Source organism: Triticum aestivum, chromosome 2B (genome assembly GCF_018294505.1).
Source record: "Triticum aestivum cultivar Chinese Spring chromosome 2B, IWGSC CS RefSeq v2.1, whole genome shotgun sequence".
Lineage (NCBI taxonomy): Eukaryota > Viridiplantae > Streptophyta > Magnoliopsida > Poales > Poaceae > Triticum > Triticum aestivum.
The window spans coordinates 643176434-643198461 of record NC_057798.1 but is presented as its reverse complement, the minus strand read 5'-3'; the positions used below and the strand labels follow the sequence as shown (position 1 = coordinate 643198461).

Genomic DNA, 22028 nt, shown 5'->3' with positions numbered 1-22028 from the left:
GGGTGGCCTCCGAATGATCCCAAAACGAGTCGCAGTTGAGCTCATCAAGTCCAACGGCGGCCGAGGACTCCAAGGAGGCAAGGAATCCAGTCGTGTGCATTTCCGCACTACATAAACAAAGCAAACACTACCAACAATCACTACTGGCCACCAAAAATCACTATCAGATACTAATGATACGCCTCCAATGTATCTATAATTTTTGATTGTTCAATGCTATTATATTACCCGTTTTGGATGTTTATGGGCTTTACTATACACTTTTATATCATTTTTGGGACTAACCTATTGTAGGACCTTGAGAAGAGGTGTCTAGAGGGGGGGTGATTAGACACTACGTACCAAAGTTGCAGTTTTTAACTTCTTTAAGTTTAAGTGGAGTTTAGGCACAAGTTTAACATTCACAATACATAACAAGCAAGCATGCAAAGAGTATATGAGCAGCGGAAAGTAAAGCATGCAACTTGCAAGAATGTAAAGGGAAGGGTTTTGGAGGATTCAAACGCAATTGGAGACACAGATGTTTTTGTCGTGGTTCCGATAGGTGGTGCTATCGTACATCCACGTTGATGGAGACTTGAACCCACGAAGGGTAATGGTTGCGCGAGTCCACGGAGGGCTCCACCCACGAAGGGTCCATGAAGAAGCAACCTTGTCTATCCTACCATGACCGTCGCCCACGAAGGACTTTCCTCACTAGCGGTAGATCTTCACAAAGTAGGCGATCTCCTTGCCCTTACAAACTCCTTGGTTCAACTCCACAATCTTGTCAGAGGCTCCCAAGTGACACCTAGCCAATATAGGAGACACCACTCTCCAAGAAGTAACAAATGGTGCGTTGATGATGAACTCCTTGCCCTTGTGCTTCAAATGATAGTCTCCCCAACACTCAACTCTCTCTCATAGGATTTGGATCTGGTGGAAAGAAGATTTGAGTGGAAAGCAACTTGGGGAAGGCTAGAGATCAAGATTCATATGGTAGGAATGGAATATCTTGGCCTCAACACATGAGTAAGTGATTCTCTCTCAGAAGTGGTAAGTTGGAAGTGTAGGTTTGTTCTGATGGCTCTCTCCACGAATGAAGAGGAGGTGGAGGGGTATATATAGACTCCACACAAAATCTAACCGTTACACACAATTTACCAAACTCGGTGGGACCGAATCAACAAACTCGGTCGGACCGATTTAGCAAATCTAGTGACCGTTAGGATTTTCGGTGGGACCAACATGCAACTCGGTAAGACCGATATGGTTAGGGTTAGGGCATAACGTAATCTCGGTGAGACCGATTACACAAACTCGGTGAGACCGATTTTGGTAATTAGCTAACCAGAGAGTTGGTCAGGCAAACTCGGTGGGACCGATTACCTAAACTCGGTGGGACCGATTTTGGTAATAAGTTAACTAGAGAGTTTGCATTGTAATCTCGGTAGTACCGATTGCTCAAACTCAGTGAGACCGATTTTGGTAATGGACATACACAGAGAGATTACAATCTCATCTTGGTGAGACCGAGATCCCTAACGGTGAGACCCATTTGGCTAGGGTTTGTGGCAGCGGCTAAGACATTTGAACTCGGTGGCGCCGGATAGAAAGAATCGGTGGGGCCGAGTTTGACTTTAGGTTTAGGTCATATGTATGGAAGTGGGAAAGTAGTTGAGGGTTTTGGAGCATATCACTAAGCACTGTGGAGCAAGAAACTCATTAAGCAACACCTCATCCCTTCTTGATAGTATTGGCTTTTCCTATAGACTCAATGTGATCTTGGATCACTAAAATGGAAAATGAAAAATCTTGAGCTTGAAGCTTGAGCCAATCCTTTGTCCTTAGCATCTAGAAGGAGTTCCCACATCCTTTAGTCCATGCCACTCCATTGTTGAACTTATCTGAAACATGCTAGATAAAAGTGTTAGTCCAACAAGAGATATGTTGACATAAATTACCAAAACCACCTAGGGAGCACTTGTGCTTTCACCTATTAACCGGAGGCCCAGCCCAAATTGCTATTTTTTTGCCTATTTCAGTGTTTCGCAGAAACGGAATATCAAACGGAGTCCAAACGGAATGAAACCTTCAGGAGAGTTATTTTTGGAACAAACGCAATCCAAGAGACTTGGACTAGACGTCAAGAAGTAAATGAGGCGGCCATGAGCGTCCAGGGCGCGCCCTAGGGGGTTGGGCGCACCCCCCACCCTTGTGGGCCCCTTGCGGCTCCCCTGACCGACTTCCTTCACCTATATATACTTGCATACGTTGGAAACATCAAGGAGCACCATGAAACCCTATTTCCACTGTCGCAACCTTTCTATACCCGTGAGATCCCACCTTGAAGCCTTTTCCGGTGCTCCGCCGGAGGGGAATCGATCACGGAGGGGCTTCTACATCAACACCATATACTCTCCGATGAGTTGTGAGTAGTTTATCGCAGACCTTCGGGTCCATAGTTATTATCTAGCTGGATTCTTCTCTCTCCTTGAATCTCAATACAAACTTCTCCTCGATCTTCTTGGAGATCTATTCAATGTAACTCTTTTTGCGGTGTGTTTGTCGAGATCCAATGAATTGTGGGTTTATGGTCAAGTTTATCTATGAGAAATATTTGAATCTCCTCTGAATTCTTTTATGTACGATTGGTTATCTTTGCAAATCTCTTCGAATTATCAGTTTGGTTTGGCCTACTAGATTGATCTTTCTTGCAATAGGATAAGTGCTTAGTTTTGGGTTCAATCTTGTGGTGTCCTTTTCCAGTGACAGCAGGGGCAGCAAGGCACGTATTGTATTGTTGCCATCGAGGATAAAAAGATGGGGTTTATATCATATTTCTTGAGTTTATCCCTCTACATCATGTCATCTTGCCTAATGCATTACTTTGTTCTTATGAACTTAATACTCTAGATGCATGCTGGATAGCGGTCGATGTGTGGAGTAATAGTAGTAGATGCAGAATCGTTTTGATCTACTTGTCGCGGACGTGATGCCTATATACATGATCATGCCTAGATATTCTCATAACTATGCACTTTTCTATCAATTGCTCGACAATAATTTGTTCATCCACCGTAATACTTATGTTATCTTGAGAGAAGCCACAAGTGAAACCTATGCCCCCCGGGTCAATTTTCCATCATATAAGTTTCCAATCTACTTTATTTTGCAATCTTTACTTTTCAATCTATATTATAAAAATACCAAAAATATTTATCTTATCTTATTATCTCTATCAGATCTCACTTTCGCAACTGGCCGTGAAGGGATTGACAACCCCTTTATCGCGTTGGTTGCGAGGTTCTTGGTTGTTTGTGTAGGTACGAGGGACTTGCGTGTAGCCTCCTACTGAATTGATACCTTGGTTCTCAAAAACTGAGGGAAATACTTACACTACTTTGCTGCATCACCCTTTCCTCTTCAAGGGAAAACCAACGCAGTGCTCAAGAGGTAGCAAGTAACAAGACCCGAGGTTTTTCTATTTACCTCGTAGGCATTTCATCGAGAACTTGGTGGCCGCGATGCTTATTGCCGGTTGCGGCCACCTCCCGTGTCGGAGCAATGGCCGTAGGGACCGCTGGAGTTGCAGCACGAGGAGCCGCTTTTGCCTCTTCATCTTCTTCTTCATGGTCGCCTCGGCGAGCGCCGACGTCGGCGCTATCGGTTTTCGAGCTCGTTTAGCTCCGGCCGATGCGGCGGGAGGGCGGCTGTCATTGCGGGAGAGCCGGTGGCTACCCCGGAGGCCATTGGAGCGGTTGGGGGAGGAGCTTGGGCGTGGTGGTTTTTTCATCTCCAAACTCTTCTTCGCGTGGGTGGCGGCGCATGGGTGATTTCCGGTGGTGAAAAGCCGGCACCGATGGGGTGGGGGAAGGGGCCAGGCTATCCATTCCAACCGGTCGGACGGTCGTTGGAGGCGGCGGTGAGATACATGGTGGTGGGGGGAGGAAGAGAGGTGCTAGTTTTACTAGGCCGCCGCGGGAGTGAGTAAATTTAGGGGGATTTGAGGGTATATTGGGAGTTGGAGTAGAAAAATTTACTCCACTAAGCCGGATAGGGGATCGGCTAGATGCACCGTATGGGACTATAACTGAATTTTTACTCCCTTATCGCTTTTTAGGGGATCGATTAGAAACGCCCTTAGGCGCACGTGCACTTTTTAGGGGATCGATTAGAAATGCCCTTAGGCGCACGTGCACGAAGACTTCCCGACTGCCATTGACAAAATCAGGCCGGCTTTGGTATGAGAGCGGCGACAACAGCGCGTTCTGGCGGCCGCAATGGTCGTTCGCTGGTCCATGAACCTCGATGTAATTTTTATTATGTTTGAGGTGTTTTGTACTTTCGATGAATCTTTATAATAGATTTGATCATTTTCACAAAAAAGAAAAAAGGACTTCCACCGTAATATGATTCAAACTAGTCATCACTATATCTATGTACCGCAAGAACTTCACACACAAATTTGTTACATCACTATGTTTCTCTGAAGGAGTAATATATATGGAGTTCAGAACAAACGTCAAATTTTAAGCCGGAAACGTGGGATCCAACACCGGCGATATAATTTCATGATTTGGCTCTTCTTGCATCCTGTGCTTATAATTTTGATCCCATCGTGTACTCCGACACAAGTTTTGAGAATAAGGATGAACTGTCTTCTAGCAACTTTGCCGGTGAGTCGTACTCTGCAATTTCACCTGTTTTACACAACATGACAATAGTCAAAACAAGCAAACAAAGAGAGAAAAAACAGGATTTGTCAGTTCAATCTGTTAACACAGTGGACGAGACTCACCGTTGTCCAGAAGAATGACCCTCTCGCTATCAAGAACCATGTAATACGGTGTGCTATCGTGATGACGGTGCATTCCCCAAACTGCTGTTTCAAGGTTTGCTGGATCAAACTGTCGGTTTTGGGATCCACGGAAGAAGTTGCCTCGTCCAGAACTAAGATCCGTCTCCTCTTTAAAATTACCCTTCCCAAGCAAACAAGCTGCCGTTGACCCGCGCTCCAGTTTTCTCCATTCTCCGTGACTACATTTCAGTTCAGAAGATTCAAGTTATTGATTCGGCATATCATAAAGAAAAGCAATATCTACTGGGAATTTCTTATATATACATATGAAACCTGTAGAGTCGAGCTTAAGCTCGTTCTTCCTAACTTCATCTCCAAGATGACAGCAGTCCAATGCCTAGACAACATAGATCACGCATAAGTTATGGGGTCAAACTGGTTTTTTAAATGAATGGAGTAAATTTGAAAATATAACTACCTCCCAAATTTGCTCATCACTATACTCATCCAGAGGGTCGATGTTGCTTCGCAGAGTCCCCTCAAACATAACAGGATCTTGTGGAATGATGCTCAGTCTTGTCCGTAGGTCATGCAGTCCAATGGTGGAGATGTCGATGCCATCTATCAATACTTGCCCGATACAGGGGTCGACAATGCGAAATAATGTTTGAATCAAGGTTGACTTTCCACCACCTGTTCTTCCAACAATTCCAGTCTTCATACCTCCTGAGAAGGTGCATGTCACGCCTTTCAAAACTAAAGGCAGATGTGGCGCATATTTTACCTGCATGACATACAGCACTTAGGGTACTAATAACTGCAATATTGTATTAGCAGCAACATCAGAACTGCTATTACTAACTGATGAAAAAAATTACTATGTGCAACTAAAACTGCCTCATAGAACTTCAGAAGTTTCATCAGTATGGATTTGCAACAACAACAAAAAAACTAAACATTTAAAGCTGAAGAAACGAACATGAAGGTTACGAAGCTCAATTTCACCCTTTGTTGGCCAATGGCAATCCGGTCTACTTTCCGATATCGTAAGGGGCGGTTCAGAAGGAATGGTCATGTACTGTAATATTCTTTCCACCGATATCATTCTGTTTTCCAAACTACAGAGGACGACAATAGCCCACCCTTGTAACATATTCAGACTTAGTCCATAAGTGACTGCAAGACCAGCTGTTTCTGTAAAGTGTAAAGAGATAATAAGTTAATACTAATTAGGGATGCTAATAAACATTATTCTCTAATTTTAGTTGAATGGCAAAAGCATGTTTACTTACTTGAGTCAATTAGATCAGTTGGCAAGGTGACTAGAAGTATCAAGGCAAATCCAAAAATAAAAGAAGAAAGGAAGTCCAAGCGAAAGCACAACCATTCCATCGCAGCAACATTGTATAAACTTGGCCGAGACAAATTATCCATCAAGTGGCCAGTAGAACTGATGAACTGTCTTTCCTTATCAAAACATCTAATTATATTTGTGCCAGCTATTGATTCGGCGAAATGCTGCATCAGAGGAGCTCTGCAAACTCCAGTTAACCTCTGCAATTCCCTAGAAGCACTTATGTAGTATTGCTGGAATAGAAGGAATGATATTGTGATTAAAAGAACAAAACAATGCAAATACCAATTAATTTCATAGAATACACATAACTATAAATTTCTGATATAATATGCTACATATTATACTATTCAAATAATGTTGTGGATTAAAATTTGTCTTAATCTGCTTAACCAAAAGTTCAGCATTGGTCCTAAAATTTGCAGTCCTGACACTTAGGTCCTGAAAATGCGAAGTGCTCAGTTTTAGGTTCTTTAACTTGTATAAATTAGTTAATACAGGTTAAACCTTACTTAATTGGCATTCAAAGTCAATTTAACAAAATTATTATTTTTTTCCTTCAAGAAAATATTATTTTTTTGGGTAGTCATGTGTCAGAACTTGTACTTCCATAAGTTAAAAGTCCCAAGTCCCTCTATTACTGCTCATGTAAGTTGGAGTGGACCTGCTCTGACTCACTTATGCAAGTTTGGGGATCAATATAGTTATACTCAAGGACCTATTTGACAAACCATGGAAGTCTCGGGACATCTCATAACGAAACAGAAACAGGGTTTCTCGATTTAGTAGCACTGCTCACATATATAGTGGCATCTGGAAAAAAATCACACTACCACTCCAACCAATTATTCTATCTATATGAACATATATGATTAATTTATGTACTCTACAAACTAAATTTGTTACTGTACTAGATTTTGCCTTCAAGGTGTCCAACTCCTGTGCATGCATAATTCACTACCTACGGATCAATGTATTTATACTTCTTCAATGATTTCAAGTAATGGATACCAACAAGAACTCAAATCGAAAAAAAAAATATGAAAAACATTACCTGATACCATAGAGATGCAACAATAACAGGGACAAAAATTATAAATACTGGCCATGCAACCCGTGACATTAGAATGATTGTTCCAAGAAGTTCGATGGCAGGGAACAGAAGGTAGCCCATCAGGTCAAAAATTCGAGTATCCACTGCGCTCTGATCGGTGGAAGCCTGCAATTCGTTTCAACTTTCAACGTTAAGAACAGAACAAAAAGGACATGTGACTTCAACTTATGTTTGCAAATAGTTTTCTGAAGGTACTTGCTTACTCTATTCAAGATACGGCCACTGGGCGTGGAGTCAAAGAAAGACATCGGTGCTCGGAATATGCATTGGTGCATCTTGTCAAATAGCATAGTTGCAGTCTTACATTCAGCCATGGCAAGAAGATAGGATCGCATGAAGACGCACAACGAGGTAACAAGAGCTAATGCAACATATACATTTATCATCTTCAAGCTACTGACTGGAGGATTCACATCTTTAGATCTTGGAGCTGCCCAAGCCATCCATAAATTGCTTCCAATTTGAAGAGATTGAAAAAGGATCTGAGCTAGCAAAATAATTGGCACAAATGCTCCTTTGTCTGCCATTGTAATATATCTCCAGTAGACAGTAAACCCAACCCGGCCTTTCTCCCTTTCTTCTTCTTGTACAAGTTGACCATTTTGAACAATTACTTCATTGTCATCATCTGTTTGCACATCAGCTATGGGTAGGGTGCTTCCACTGGCATTAATATGGCAATTAATTTCAAAATTGCTACTTGGTGGCTCCAACATGTCCATAGTAGATAGTGCCTCCTTGTGGGGGACAGTTAATTCAGTGAATTCTTTTCCAGAATTGAGAATTTCAGTGTAATCCCCTGCTTGTATTATTTTCCCATCTTTCAAAACCTGAAATATGAAAAAATGAATTGAAAAGGAATTTTTGCACGTAGCATAGAAAAGACATTGTACATTTGTTTCTAGCATACCATGATAACATCAGCTGAAGGTAAAAATTCGACATGATGTGTAACATACACGACTGTTTTTGAAGCTAAAAATCCAAGCAAACACTCCTGCAAAATATAAATTATAGTCAATAAGTTCGCTGAATAGCAGTATGTATTCGCTCGCACCCTAGAGTCTCTGCCGAGAAAGGACATATTAACTCAAATTCCTTGACTAAACTGGACCAATCACAAAACTAGAAGAGTTGTTTAACACGACTAAAAGAAATACGAAACCACTTTTCTTGGAAATGTAACTGTAATATTTAGAAATTCTTTACGGGATGGACATCGAAGCAAGAGATTAATTGGCACTCTCACCCAAGAAGAATTTGAAATAGGCCCTTCATCAGTAAGAAAATATATACATTTTTCCGAGTTTGTTTTGGTAATATTTGTATTCCAGGAAACGTTTTGTACAAAATGCCACTAATAATGTGTCAGTACTAGTACATAGCTATATAATATTGTTGTTTTCATTTACATTTTTAAATTGCACAATAACAATGTATATCATACGAGATGATTAAACCAGCAGCTAATAAAATTTCAACACCACCACAATTGACAACAAAGCAGAGAAGTTCTAACAAAAGTGTAATCGTTTTTGTTGAACAATTTTTCCAACAGAAACATATTGTGCAAAAAATTGAAAGGTGAACATTGCAACAATCGCGAATGTAGTATAAATTTATATAATCAAATAGAAAGGTGAACATTGCAACACTTGCGAATGTAATATAAACATAAGATATGTCCCCGGATAAGGTATTAGTTTTAGCATTCAGTAATTTTTCATATACATAAATAACAATGAAATACAAAATATCAAGACATACCTTGAACAAGTGCAATCCAGTATGAGCATCAACTGCACTAAACGGATCATCAAATAGATAGATATCAGCATCATGGTACAAAGCACGGGCTATTTGCATCCTTTGTTTTTGTCCACCACTGAGGTTAATGCCTCTCTCTCCTATTATCGTCTGGTCACCGAATGGTAACATATCCAGGTCCTTGATAAGAGAGCATGCTTCAAGGACCTTTTCATACCTCTCCCTATTCATTTCTGTACCGAAAAGTATATTATCCTCAATTTTCCCACTCTGTATCCAAGGTGTTTGGCTAACATAGGAGATCCTACCACAAGTGGTAACCTCTCCTGATAATTTTGGTATCTCACCGAGTATGCAGGACAATAAACTTGATTTGCCAGATCCAACTGTTCCACAGATACCAACCCTCATTCCTTGTCGTATACGGAAGTTCACGTCTTGGAGAGTAGGCACTTGAGAAGATGTATTCCAAGAGAACTGACCGTTCGTCACCTCAATCGATACATCGGTGGTACCTCTAGGAAGCTTAGTTACAACATCACTAGGAAGTTCCTCAAGGCACATAAATGAGCTTATCCTGTCAAGCGATACTTTTGTCTGATTGATAATAGAGATTAAATCTGGGATACCATGGATTGGTGCTTGCATCTGTCTAAATGTTGCCAGAGCGCATAGCACTTTACCTGTTTCTAATGGAATGCCCATAAGCACACAAGCTCCAAAAGTGACCATAGCAACAAAAGCAGGAACACAAAAGTAGATAGAGAGAACCATCGCCGAGGTGTATACATTCTTCTTTACCCATTTCATCTCTACCTTTCTTAACTCTGCGATCTTCGATAAGAAGATCATTTCCCATCCTTGAAGCTTGAGAATGCGCATGTTCTGTAAGATCTCAGACATAGCCCTCATTCTCACATCCTTGGCGCTCATAGTTTTCTCTTGGTAACTTTGCACGATTAGCCCTAAAGGTATATTGGCCGCCGATGTCAAAGCAGTGGCAAGAAAGGCAGCAATTGCAGCCCCAAAACCAAGTGTCGAGTATAAAATGAGCATTGCTAGAACAATTTGCACAGGAAGCAGCCAAATATCATGCATGGATCGACTGAAATCTCCTACACACTCGGCATCGAGGCTCACAACATTGATCATCTCTCCACTTGAGATGCTTTGCCTGCACTGACTGGAGAGGGCAAGGCCTTTTTGGTAAATAGCAGCAACAAGCGATGAACGTGCACGCACGCCTACTTGTTTTGATTTAAACTGCAAATGCCTTGTTGAGAGGCCTCCGATCAACTGCGCAACAACAAATGCCAACACTAAAACGTAGCCCTCTTTACTGGATCTTGCGCTCTTATTTAGGTAGTCGACAAAGTACTGGATCAGGTAGGGGCCAACATATGAAGCAACAGCGCTCAGTAGGGCAGAGACTGCAGTGATGAGGATCAGTTGCCATGTTGTAAGCACAATAGCCTTGGCCAGCTTGACTGTCGTAACGTCTGTGAACTGCCCCGTCGCAGAGTTCGACACAACCTTTGCCTTAAACTTAGGGAGGATCCCATGGACACTGTCACTGTCATCCAAGAACGGCACATCATCGAGATCTAGCGTTTTCTTTCTGCCAAGATCAAGTAAAGGGCCCATCCAAGAAAATGTGATAATGCTAAACCATCCAGCATTTGTGAAAAGTGATTTAGTGCTTGCTGCCTCAGATGAGGAAGAAGTTGCCTGGTCCAAAAGCGGCTGCTTCATGATGAACAGGTAACTTCTGAACAGCAAAACTGGAAAAAAGAGTACACCTTAACTTTTAGACTATGAACATTAGAGTATAAGAACAGAGTATAAGACTACGAAAATTAGAGAACACTACGTCGTTTAGGTTTGACCATATATAGAGAAAAAAATGCAGAAAGTTGAGCTAACGCAATTATATAACAGAAACAACAGACAAGCAATGAAGCACATCACCTAGAGTAAACCTGGATTGTTCGAATTCTATCTAGAAGAGTCAGCATCGTACATGAAAAAACAAAAACAAGAAGACCAAAAGGCAGCAACATCGAAATCATTGTTTCCTCGCAAAAATAGACACACGCGTTTAATCTATGTAGATAGATGTGCTGTACCTGTACTTAGGGTAGGCAAGGGAAGCAGGAGTTACACGGACGAGGCAGCTAGCTGAACGATCGATGCCGATTTCTGCCACTCGACCTCGCAGAACAGGAGGATTCCACGTATCCGCTCGCGAGATCAGATCATAATCTGACGTTTTGCCGTCTCTAGATAGGGCGCCGCCGCCTACGGAGGGAGGATCTTTCCGTGGGAGTTTGTTGGCGGGGTTTGAACGAGAGCTCATATTTATAGTGGACACCCTTATCTGGCGACGGGTCGCTGGGGAGGAAGGCTCCAGCAATCGTTTAGTCGCTGGCTGGTCGCGCCCGTCCTATTTAGCGCGTTTTTTTCTTTTGAGATTTTCTGTTAGGCTTTATTCATCACGTGGTATGGATATACAGGTATTACAACGGGATCAAATGGTTGCCCCAACCAAAGGTGGCTCCCCCCTCAAAAAAAAAAAACAAAGGTGGCGCCCTTGATCCAACCTGGTGGCATGCCTAGCAAGATTATGCGGCTCAAAATTTAAGCTTCTAGACTGGAAAATAAAATAGCAAGAATTAAAAAGAGTTTGTCATTCTCTAATTTCAATAACTACTCCTCCATGTAGACTCATGTGGGAAACCTCCAATGGTTAAACTCCGCAAATGTCATCTTGCTGCCCAAAAAGGAAGGGGCGGAAGGAATCACCGACTATAGGCCCATTAGCCTCATCCACACCATTGCCAAGATTATTGCTAAAGTGCTTGCCCTGCGACTCGCCCCCCTCATGAACAACCTTGTCTCGCATGCCCAAAGCGCATTCATTAAGAGACGAAGTATCCACGATAACTTCATGTATGTGCGAAATCTCGCGCGACGTCTTCAAAAGAGCAAGACTCCTTCCCTCCTCTTCAAGCTTGACATCCGCAAAGCGTTCGACTCCGTGCGGTGGGAATACATCTTCGACCTCCTTCAAAGGAGAGGCTTCCCAAACAAGTTTAGGGAGTGGATCACCGCTCTTCTTAAGACATCTTCCTCGAGAATCCTTCTCAATGGGATACCCGACAATGCCATCAAACACGGGAAGGACCTTCAATACGGAGATACTCTATCTCCTCTCCTCTTTGTCATTGCCATTGATCCTCTCCAACAAGTTTTTAATGTGGCCACTCGCTGCGGGATTCTTCACAAGATTAGAGGGTGTGGCACTTGCTTCCGGACCTCCATTTATGCGGACGACGCGGCTGTTTTTGTCAAGCCTTTAAAGGAGGATGTTTAGAACCTTGCAACCATCCTGGATTGCTTTGGCCGGGCCACGGGATTATGCACAAACTTCAAGAAAACCTATGTTGTCCCCATAAGATGCGGGAGCTTGAACTTGGATGAGATCCTTCATGAGCTTTCGGCCTCCCGTGCCTCTTTCCCAGTGAAGTATTTGGGCCATCCTCTCTCCGTGTGGAAGCTCAAGAGGGTCGACTGCCAATACCAAGAGGACAAGGTCGCAGGCAACCTTGTCTCATGGGAAGGTGGGAATATCACCATAAAGGGTCGGTGCGTTCTTGTCAAACAGTGCTCACCTGGCAGGTGATCTTTCATGCCACTTCCCTCATCATCCCGCCCGACACGCTTGCTAGCATCAATAAGATCGAGAGGGCTTTCCTCTGGTCCGGGATAGACAAGACGACCAGAGCCAAGTGCAAGGTCAATTGGGCGATGTGTGCCGCCCCAATGATCTAGGGGGCCTTGGTGTGCTTCATCTTGGGAAATTTTTCCCGTGCACTAAGATTAAGATGGCCTTGGTACGAGTGGAACGACTCCCATCGGATGTGGGTGGGAATGGGCAATCCCTGTGACGAGGACGACATGGACCTCTTCTATGCTTTGACCACTATCACTATCAGCAACGGGGCTATTGCGCCTTTTTGGGACTCCCCTTGGTTATTTGGTAGGAAACTAAAAGATGTGGCTTCACTCATCTTTGAGTGCTCTACAAGGAAAAATTGGAAGGTGCGCGAAGCCTTACTCGAGGGCGCATGGATTGGCAAAGTCAGAATTTCGACCTCCTTTACACTCGAGCATATCCGTCAATTTTCCCATCTTTGGACCTTGCTTCAGAATGTTCATCTCGAGGAGGATAGGTTGGATTCCATTGCATGGAATCACACAACGAATGGTGAATACACCACAGAATTGATGTATAGGGCGCAATTCTTGGACATTGCACGCACATAGATGAATAAAACCATTTGGAAGGTTTGGGCACCCCCAAAAATCAAGTTCTTTGCTTGGCTAGCAATTCAAAATCGTATTTGGACCGCCGGCCGCTTGGCCAAGCGAGGTTGGGACAATTGCGGACTTTGCCCGCTATGCAAGAGGGAGCAAGAATCCGTGACCTACCTCTTCTACAAGTGCCAATACACGTTGAGGCTCTGAAAAATGCTGAAAGTATGGCTACAATTGGATACCATGGATATTACTACTTGGCCGGGGGAACGATAGATCAAGGATTGGTGGACAAGCATGTCTAGCGCAACAAGGGTGCATAGGAAAGCTATGGCCTCCCTCACAATGCTTGTTAGCCGGACTCTTTGGAATGAGAGGAACGCGAGGATTTTCCGCAACAAGTTCAAGCCACCCAACATCCTATTTATCAACATAAAGAGCGAGGCTAAACTTTGGGTCACCACCAGGCCAAAAGATGTGGGTCTTTTGATGCCGGGAGTAATGACCATGATGTAATATTTTTTTAAATATTTTTTCACAATATGCTGCAAACTCTTGTCTGTCTCCTTCTTAATTAATGGATGAGGCAAAGCTTTTGCCTCTCTTTAAAAAAAACTACTCCTCCATAGCTGCCCCATGCTCCCTCCTTGATGTACTTTACTACTGTCTCGCAATCGGAGGCAATCACCAGATTATGGAGGCCCAGATATTCTGCAAGCGAGAGTCCCTCCCGGCACGCAATAGCTTCAAGTGTTGAAGGGTCAATCATTCCTTGAATTAAAAATGCTGATGAGCCTAGATACGCCCCTTGGTGGTCTCTGCAAATAGCTGCAACCGTCCCCAAACCATGTGCAAAAGCCGCATCAACATTGAGCTTAGCATGCCCTTCAGGCCTTCAGGCGGTGGAACCCATCTCTCAGCTTGTATTGGAGCACAGGTACCTTGTGATTCGACGGATAAAAACCTTTTCGCTGCTTGCACCTCCATCACTGTCATCAATGGGCAGATCACCGGCTTCTGGCACACTAGATGGCTCGGTGGGGAATCGCCCAAAGAGCTTGCACCGGATGCGTTCCCTTTAGCTTGGAGGAAAAACATGACTGTTCGAGAAGCTCTAACTGGTATCGAACGGATGACCACTGAGACCCAAATTCACCAATTCATCCGGCTATGGGAGAAGGTGCAAACGATCCAATTGACTACCGAGAAGGATAAAATCTCTTGGAAGCTTTCCAGCAATGGTTCTTACTCAGCCAAGTCAGCCTATCTTGCGCAATTCTGTGGCCGGATAGAGAAGCCCCACCTTGGCATGGTCTGGAGGACAAAGGCTGAGCAGAAAGTCATTTTTTACACTTGGCTGTTGCTCCTACAGGACAGAAACAGGACGACGGACAGACTTGGACGTGGGGATGGCCGCACAGCCCGTTGTGTCCCTTGTGCAATCAGGCTTCGGAGACGACTGTGCACTTTCTCCTCCCGTGCACTTTTTCCAAGGAACTATGGCTGGCCGTCAGGAACATGCAGCAGTGCATCGCTCATATTGCCCTGGGAGCAACTTCCATTCGATCCTGGTGGAGTAAGATCAATGTGAGGAATGCAATAGAGGGACGACAAGAGCAAGTTAGATTTGCATTATACGTTTCGTGGAACATATGGAAAGAGAGGAACCGACGGGTTTTTCACGCACAAACAGACTAGGTTCCTGCTATTTTATAGCTGGTGTTGGAAGACATCTCACTCCTGAAGGAGTTATTTTGTGAGTAGTAGCGTTAGGAGGAGGGGTGATCAGCCCATGTCTGATTGACTATTTTCTTTCCTTTCCTCTATTCTCTGACTCGGAACTTCGGTTTGTTTTTCTTCTATAACCATTCTTTCCCCTATAATGCAATGGCAGAGCTCCTGCCTTTTCCCGTAAAAAAAGCTTGTACTGGAGCTACTCTCCTCTCACTTTGGTTACCCTGGGTGACCTGTACCTCCCCCAGTTATGCAATAAAATGAGTGATGAACAAGTATGTTGACAGCGCGCTTTGGTTTATTCTCCTTCATGAATTAATTTCCTCCCAGCCCACCATATTTCCCAAAGTCTGACCGTTAACCTTATGAAGTTATCATGCAATAACCGCTCAAGCATTGTGTCAAGTTATATGTGAATATGTAATTCCTAGAGGGCTGAAGTGTAAGAATAACGATATTAAGAGAAGAGGGGTTGCTCGAACAGAGTAGAAGGCCCCAGAGTTTTTCCCCATGTTCTTCCTATCAAATCCCTAGAACCCAAATCTGAATATCTCCAAATCTCAACATGGCATCATAGTGGGTTGATCATGTGTGATCTCGCTGTGGTTTGGTCAAGCACGGTGCGGTGTTGCCATGATTCGCGGGTGGAGCTAGCGCCGCTTTTGTCGTCGTCACCGTCGTCGGCTGCGAGGTGCCGTAGAGCGCCGTTGTCGCCGTCGTTGCATCACTGCGTCATCGTCGCCTTAGTTTTCTTCTAGATGTTGCGGCAAGGTCCACCGCGACCGTCAGTCTGCTGTATCCCGTCGCATTCGCCGACTAGTGTGTCTGTGCTGTCGCTGGAAAAATTGCTTGGTGCTGTTGTGTCTTCATCGTGCTGTCTCTATCCAAGAAGTAAGCTAGCTAGCTGGATATCCGATTGATGCAAGCTTAGGGTGTTCCATGCAATTTGGCTCAGTTGTGCACTACAAGTACAGTTCATCCTCTGTTTTGCTGTCAGTATAAGTGTGTTGTGTTTTTCTAGAACTTGATTGTTTGGTGAACTAGTGATCTGGTTGTGACCTGATTGTATGGGAGATAAAAGTAAAGACAAGATGGGAGAGGCCAGTGTAGACAAACTGTGTGAGAGTATGCAGAAGTTATTTTCCCAGATTTTTTGGATGACACTTTTGTGAAACCAGATGATAAATTAGAGTTGGAGCAATGGGAACAGAATGAGCAGTGTGTTATGGTGTGGTTGTTGGGGTCGATGCAGCCTTCAGTTCGTGAGCAGGTTAAGAACCTACAATCTACAACAGAAGTGTGGAAGGAAATTGGGCAGCAACTCTCTGGCAAAAAAAACAAGATGCAAGTGACAAGGGTGCTCCATGAGATGAGAAATCTTAAACAAGGAGAGAGGTCTATAACAGATTATGCCAGTGAACTGAAAAGGTCATATAGAGACCTTGAGTTCTTTCGTCCTTTCAAGTCTAATGATCCAAAAGACTTGGCTCTTCTTCATGAATGGTTTCAGCCCATTCTTGTTCAAACCTTTTTGGAAGGACTAAACAAAGAGTTTGATCTTCGAAGACAAATGATCTATTCAGCTCCGGATTGGCCCACCCTTGATGAAGCAGTATCTAGTGTTCTCGAAGAGGAGACACGGTTATCAAACCAAATCATGACCCCACATTCAAGTGCTAACACTCGTGCTGCTATCTCTTCATAGGCTCATACTACATCTTCTGTTGCTTCTAACAATGATCAAGCAAATACTACTAAGTTTGAGTACAGGAGAAAACCAAAGGTAGTATGTGATCACTGCAAGCAAACTGGCCACATAAAGAAGAATTGTTTTGACCTGATTGGATATCCACTTGGGTGGCAACAACGAAATGGCCGGCTCAAGTTTCGTGATGCCCGAGGGAAGAAGCAAGATCATGTGCATCTCACTGCATCCACAAGTGAATTATCAGCGGCAGCTGCACAAGATCTCAAGGAATTTATATCAAAACTCTTAGCTGCATCCAGTGAAGTTCCTGCTAGCTCTGTGTCCAGTTATCATGATCTCAAGGTGTGAACTACTCGCATCATCCAATTAAATCTGCATATTCTCCTTGTATAATAGATTCTGGAGCGACTAACCATATGACAGGTTCCCCCAAGGAGTTCTCTTCTTATATTCCTAGATCAGGAAAAGATAGGGTCCGTATAGCTGATGGATCCTCAGCCCCTATTATGGGGAGTGGAACAATTAGTTGTACACCTTCTTTATTTTTAACCCCAGTTTTACATGTTCCAGATTTTCCAGTAATCTTCTCTCTGTCAGTTCAATTATTAAGTCGCTTAATTGTAGAGCTTGGTTTGAACCTTGGTTTTGTGTCTTCCAGGAACTGAAGACAGGGAAGGTACTTGGGACTGATACCGAGCGTGATGGCCTGTACTACCTCGACAATGTTGCAGCCCCGCTTGCACGTGTTGCATGTACCTCATCCACAGATAAGTTGCTATTACTCCACCGTAGACTTGGTCATTTGTCTTTCCATGTTTTATCTCGTGTATTTCCTTCTCTTTTTGCTTCCTGCTACAAGGATAAGCTTGTATGCGATGCATGTGAACTTGCTAAGCATACAAGGGCCACGTATCCTACTAGTAGTGAAAAAACTCAAACTCCCTTTGAGGTTATTGAAGGAATCACTTGATTATGGATCATTTGATGCTTGTGAACTGTGCCTTATGAGCAAGATGACTAAAACTCCGTTCTCCGGAACAATGGAACAAGCTAGTGACTTATTGGAAATAATACATACCAATGTATGTTGTCCAATGAGTGTTGATGCTTGTGGTGGGTATCACTATTTTTTGACCTTCATAGATGATTTGAGCAGATATGGGTATATCTACTTAATGAAACACAAGTCTGAAACATTTGAAAAGTTCAAAGAATTTCAGAGTGAAGTGGAGAATCATCGTAACAAGAAAATAAAGTTTCTACGATCTGATCATGGTGGAGAATATTTGAGTTACGAGTTTGGCCTTCATTTAAAACAATGTGGAATAATTTCACAGCTCATGCCACCTGGAACACCACAGCGTAATGGTGTGTCCGAACATCGTAACCGCACTTTATTGGATATGGTGCGATCTATGATGTCTCTTACCAATTTACCACTATCGTTTTGGGGTTATGCATTAGAGACAACTACATTCACGTTAAACGGGGCACCATCAAAATCCGTTGAGACGACGCCTTATGAACTGTGGTTTGGCAAGAAACCAAAGTTGTTGTTTCTTAAAGTTTGGGGCTGCGATGCTTATGTGAAAAAGCTTCAACCTGATAAGCTCGAACCCAAATCGGAGAAGTGTGTCTTCATAGGATACCAAAGGAAACTGTTGGGTACACCTTCTATCACAGATCCAAAGGCAAAATCTTTGTTGCTAAGAATGGATCCTTTCTAGAGAAGGAGTTTCTCTCGAAAGAAGTGAGTGGGAGGAAAGTAGAGCTTGATGAGGTAATTGTACCTTCTCCCAAATAGGAAAGTAGTTCATCACAGAAATCAGTTCCAGTGATTCCTACACCAATTAGTGAGGAAGCCAATGATGATGATCATGAAACTTCAGATCAAGTTACTACAGAACCTCGTAGGTCTTCCAGAGTACGGTCCGCACCAGAGTGGTACGGTAATCCTATTCTAGAAGTCATGTTACTATACCATGATGAACCTATGAACTATGAGGAAGCGATGATGAGCCCAGATTCCGCGAAATGGCTTGAGGCCATGAAATCTGAGATAGGGTCCATGTATGAGAACAAAGTGTGGACTTTGGTGGACTTGCTTGATGGTCGGTAAGCCATATTAAATAAATGGATCTTCAAGAGGAAGGCGAACACTGATAGTAGTGTTACTATCTGCAAAGCTCGACTTGTCGCAAAAAGGTTTTGGACAAGTTCAAGGTGTTGACTACAATGAGATTTTCTCAACTGTAGTGATGCTTAAATCCGTCCGAATCATGTTAGCAGTTGCCATATTTTATGAAATCTGGAAATGGATGTCAAAGCTACATTCCTTAAATGGATATTTCTTAAAGAAGAGTTGTATATGAGGCAACCAGAAGTTTTTGTCAATCCTAAAGGTACTAACAAGGTGTGCAAGCTCCATCGATCCATCTATGGACTAGTGCAAGCATCTCGGAGTTGGAATATACGCTTTGATGAGTTGATCAAAGCATATGGTTTTATACAGACTTTTGGAGAAGCCTGTATTTACAAAAAAGTGAGTGGGAGCGCTATAGCATTTCTAATATTATATTGTTGATTGGAAATGATATAGAGATAGATCTCCGTGAAGCTGCTTACATATTGGGCTTCAAGATCTATAGAGATAGATCAAGACGCTTGATAAGATTTTTCAATGAGTACGTACCTTGACAAGATTTTGAAAGAGTTCAAAATGGATCAGTCAAAGAAGAAGTTCTTGCCTGTATTACAAGGTGTAAAGTTAAGTAAGACTCAAAGCCCGACCATGGCAGAACATAGAAAGAGAATGAAAGTCATTCCCTATGCCTCAATCATAGGTTCTATAAAGTATGCTATGCTGTAAACCAGACCTATTGTGTACCTTGCCATGAGTTTGGCAAGGGTGTACAATAGTGATCTAAGAGTAGATCACTGGACAGCAGTCAAAATTATCCCTAGTGAGGACTAAGGACATGTTTCTCGGTTATGGGGTGATAAAGAGTTCATCGTAAAGAATTATGTCGATGCAAGCTTTTACACCGATCTAGATGACTCTAAGTCTGAATCTGGATACATATTGAAAGTGGGAGCTATTAGCTAGAGTAGCTCCATGCAGAGCATTGTAAACATATAATATTTGCAAAATACATACGGCTCTGAATGTGACAGACCCGTTGACTAAAGTTCTCTCTCAAGAAAAACATGACTACTCCTTAGTACTCTTTGGGTGTTAATCGCATAGCGATGTGAACTAGATTATTGACTCTAGTAAACCCTTTGGTTGTTGGTCACATGTCAATGTGAATTATGGGTGTTAATCACATACAGATGTGAGCTATTGATGTTAAATCACATGGCAATGTGATCTAGATTATTGACTCTAGTGCAAGTGGGAGACTGAAGTAAATATGCCCTAGAGGCAATAATAAAATTATTATTTATTTCCTTATATCATGATGAATGTTTATTATTCATGCTAGAATAGTATTAACCGGAAACTTAGTAGATGTGTGAATACATAGACAAAACATAAGTGTCCCTAGTATGCCTCTACTTGACTAGCTCGTTTATCAAAGATGGTTATGTTTCCTAACCATAGACATGTGTTGTCATTTGATGAATGGGATCACATCATTAGGAGAATGATGTGATGGACATGACCCATCCATTAGCTTAGCATTATGATCATTACAGTTTCATTGCTACTGCTTTCTTCATGACTTATACATGTTCCTCAGACTATGAGATTATGCAACTCCCGAATACCGGAGGAACACTTTGTGTGCTACCAAATGTCACAACGTAAATGGGTGATTATAAAGGTGCTCTATAGGTGTCTCCCAAGGTGTTTGTTGGGTTGACATAGATCGAGATTAGGATTTTTCACTCCGTGTTTCGGAGAGGTATCTCTGGGCCCTCTCGGTAACACTCATCACTATAAGCCTTGCAAGCATTGTGACTAGTTGCAGGATGAAGTATTACGAAATGAGTAAAGAGACTTGCCTGTAACAATATTGAACTAGGTATGATGATAACGATGATCGAATCTCGAGCAAGTAACATACCGACGACAAAGGGAACAACGTATGTTGTTATGCGGTTTGACCGATAAAGATCTTCGTAGAATATATAGGAGCCAATATGAGCATCCAGGTTCTGCTATTGGTTATTGATCGGAGATGTGTCTCGGTCATGTCTACATAGTTCCAGAACCCGTAGGGTCCGCACGCTTAACGTTCGATGACGATTTGTATTATGAGTTATGTGATTTGATGACCGAAGTTTGTTCGGAGTCCCGGATGAGATCACGGACATGACGAGGAGTCTCAAAATGGTTGAGAGGTAAATATTCATATATTGGAAGGTTGCATTCGGACATCGGAATGGTTCCGAGTGATTCAGGCATTTTTCCGGAGTATCGGGAGGTTACCAGAACCCCTCCCCCCACCCCCCCGTGGGGAAAGATATGGGCCTTATGGGCCATAGGAGGGAGGCTAACCAGCCCACAAGTGGCTTGTGCGCCCCTGCTACCTCTTGAGCACTGAGTTGGTTTTCCCCGAAGAGGAGAGGATGATGGAACAAAGTAGCGTAAGTATTTCCCTCAGTTTTTGAGAACCAAGGTATCAATCCAGTAGGAGACCACGCACAAGTCCCTCGTACCTACACAAAACGATAGCAACTCGCAACCAACGCGCTTAGGGGTTGTCAATCCCTTCACGGTCACTTACGAAAGTGAGATCTGATAGAGATGATAAATAATATTTTTGGTATTTTTGATAGATAGATGCAAAGTGAAAAGTAAAAGGCAAAGTAAAAGCGAAGCAAGTAAATAAAGTGATAGAGATTGATATGATGAGAATAGGCCCAGGGGCCATAGGTTTCACTAGTGGATTCTCTCAAGAGCATAAGTATTCTACGGTGGGTGAACAAATTACTATTGAGCAATTGTCAGAATTGAGCATAGTTATGAGTATATCTAGGCAATGATCATGTATATAGGCATCACGTCCAAAACAAGTAGATTGAAATGATTCTGCATCTACTACTATTACTCCATTCATCGACCGCTATCCAGCATGCATCTAGAGTATTAAGTAAAAAACAGAGTAATGATTTAAGCAAGATGACATGATGTTGAGGGATAAATTCATGTAATATGATAAAAACCCCATCTTGTTATCCTCGATGGCAACAATACAATACGTGCCTTGCAACCCTTTCTGTCACTGGGTAAGGACACCGCAAGATT

The 22028-nt window shown here is 42.8% G+C and overlaps 1 pseudogene; it reads right to left on the bottom strand.

Moving 5' to 3' along the window:
• Positions 1-4366: 4366 nt before the first annotated feature.
• On the bottom strand, positions 4367-11360 carry LOC123041871 (ABC transporter C family member 3-like; annotated as a pseudogene).
• Positions 11361-22028: the final 10668 nt, after the last annotated feature.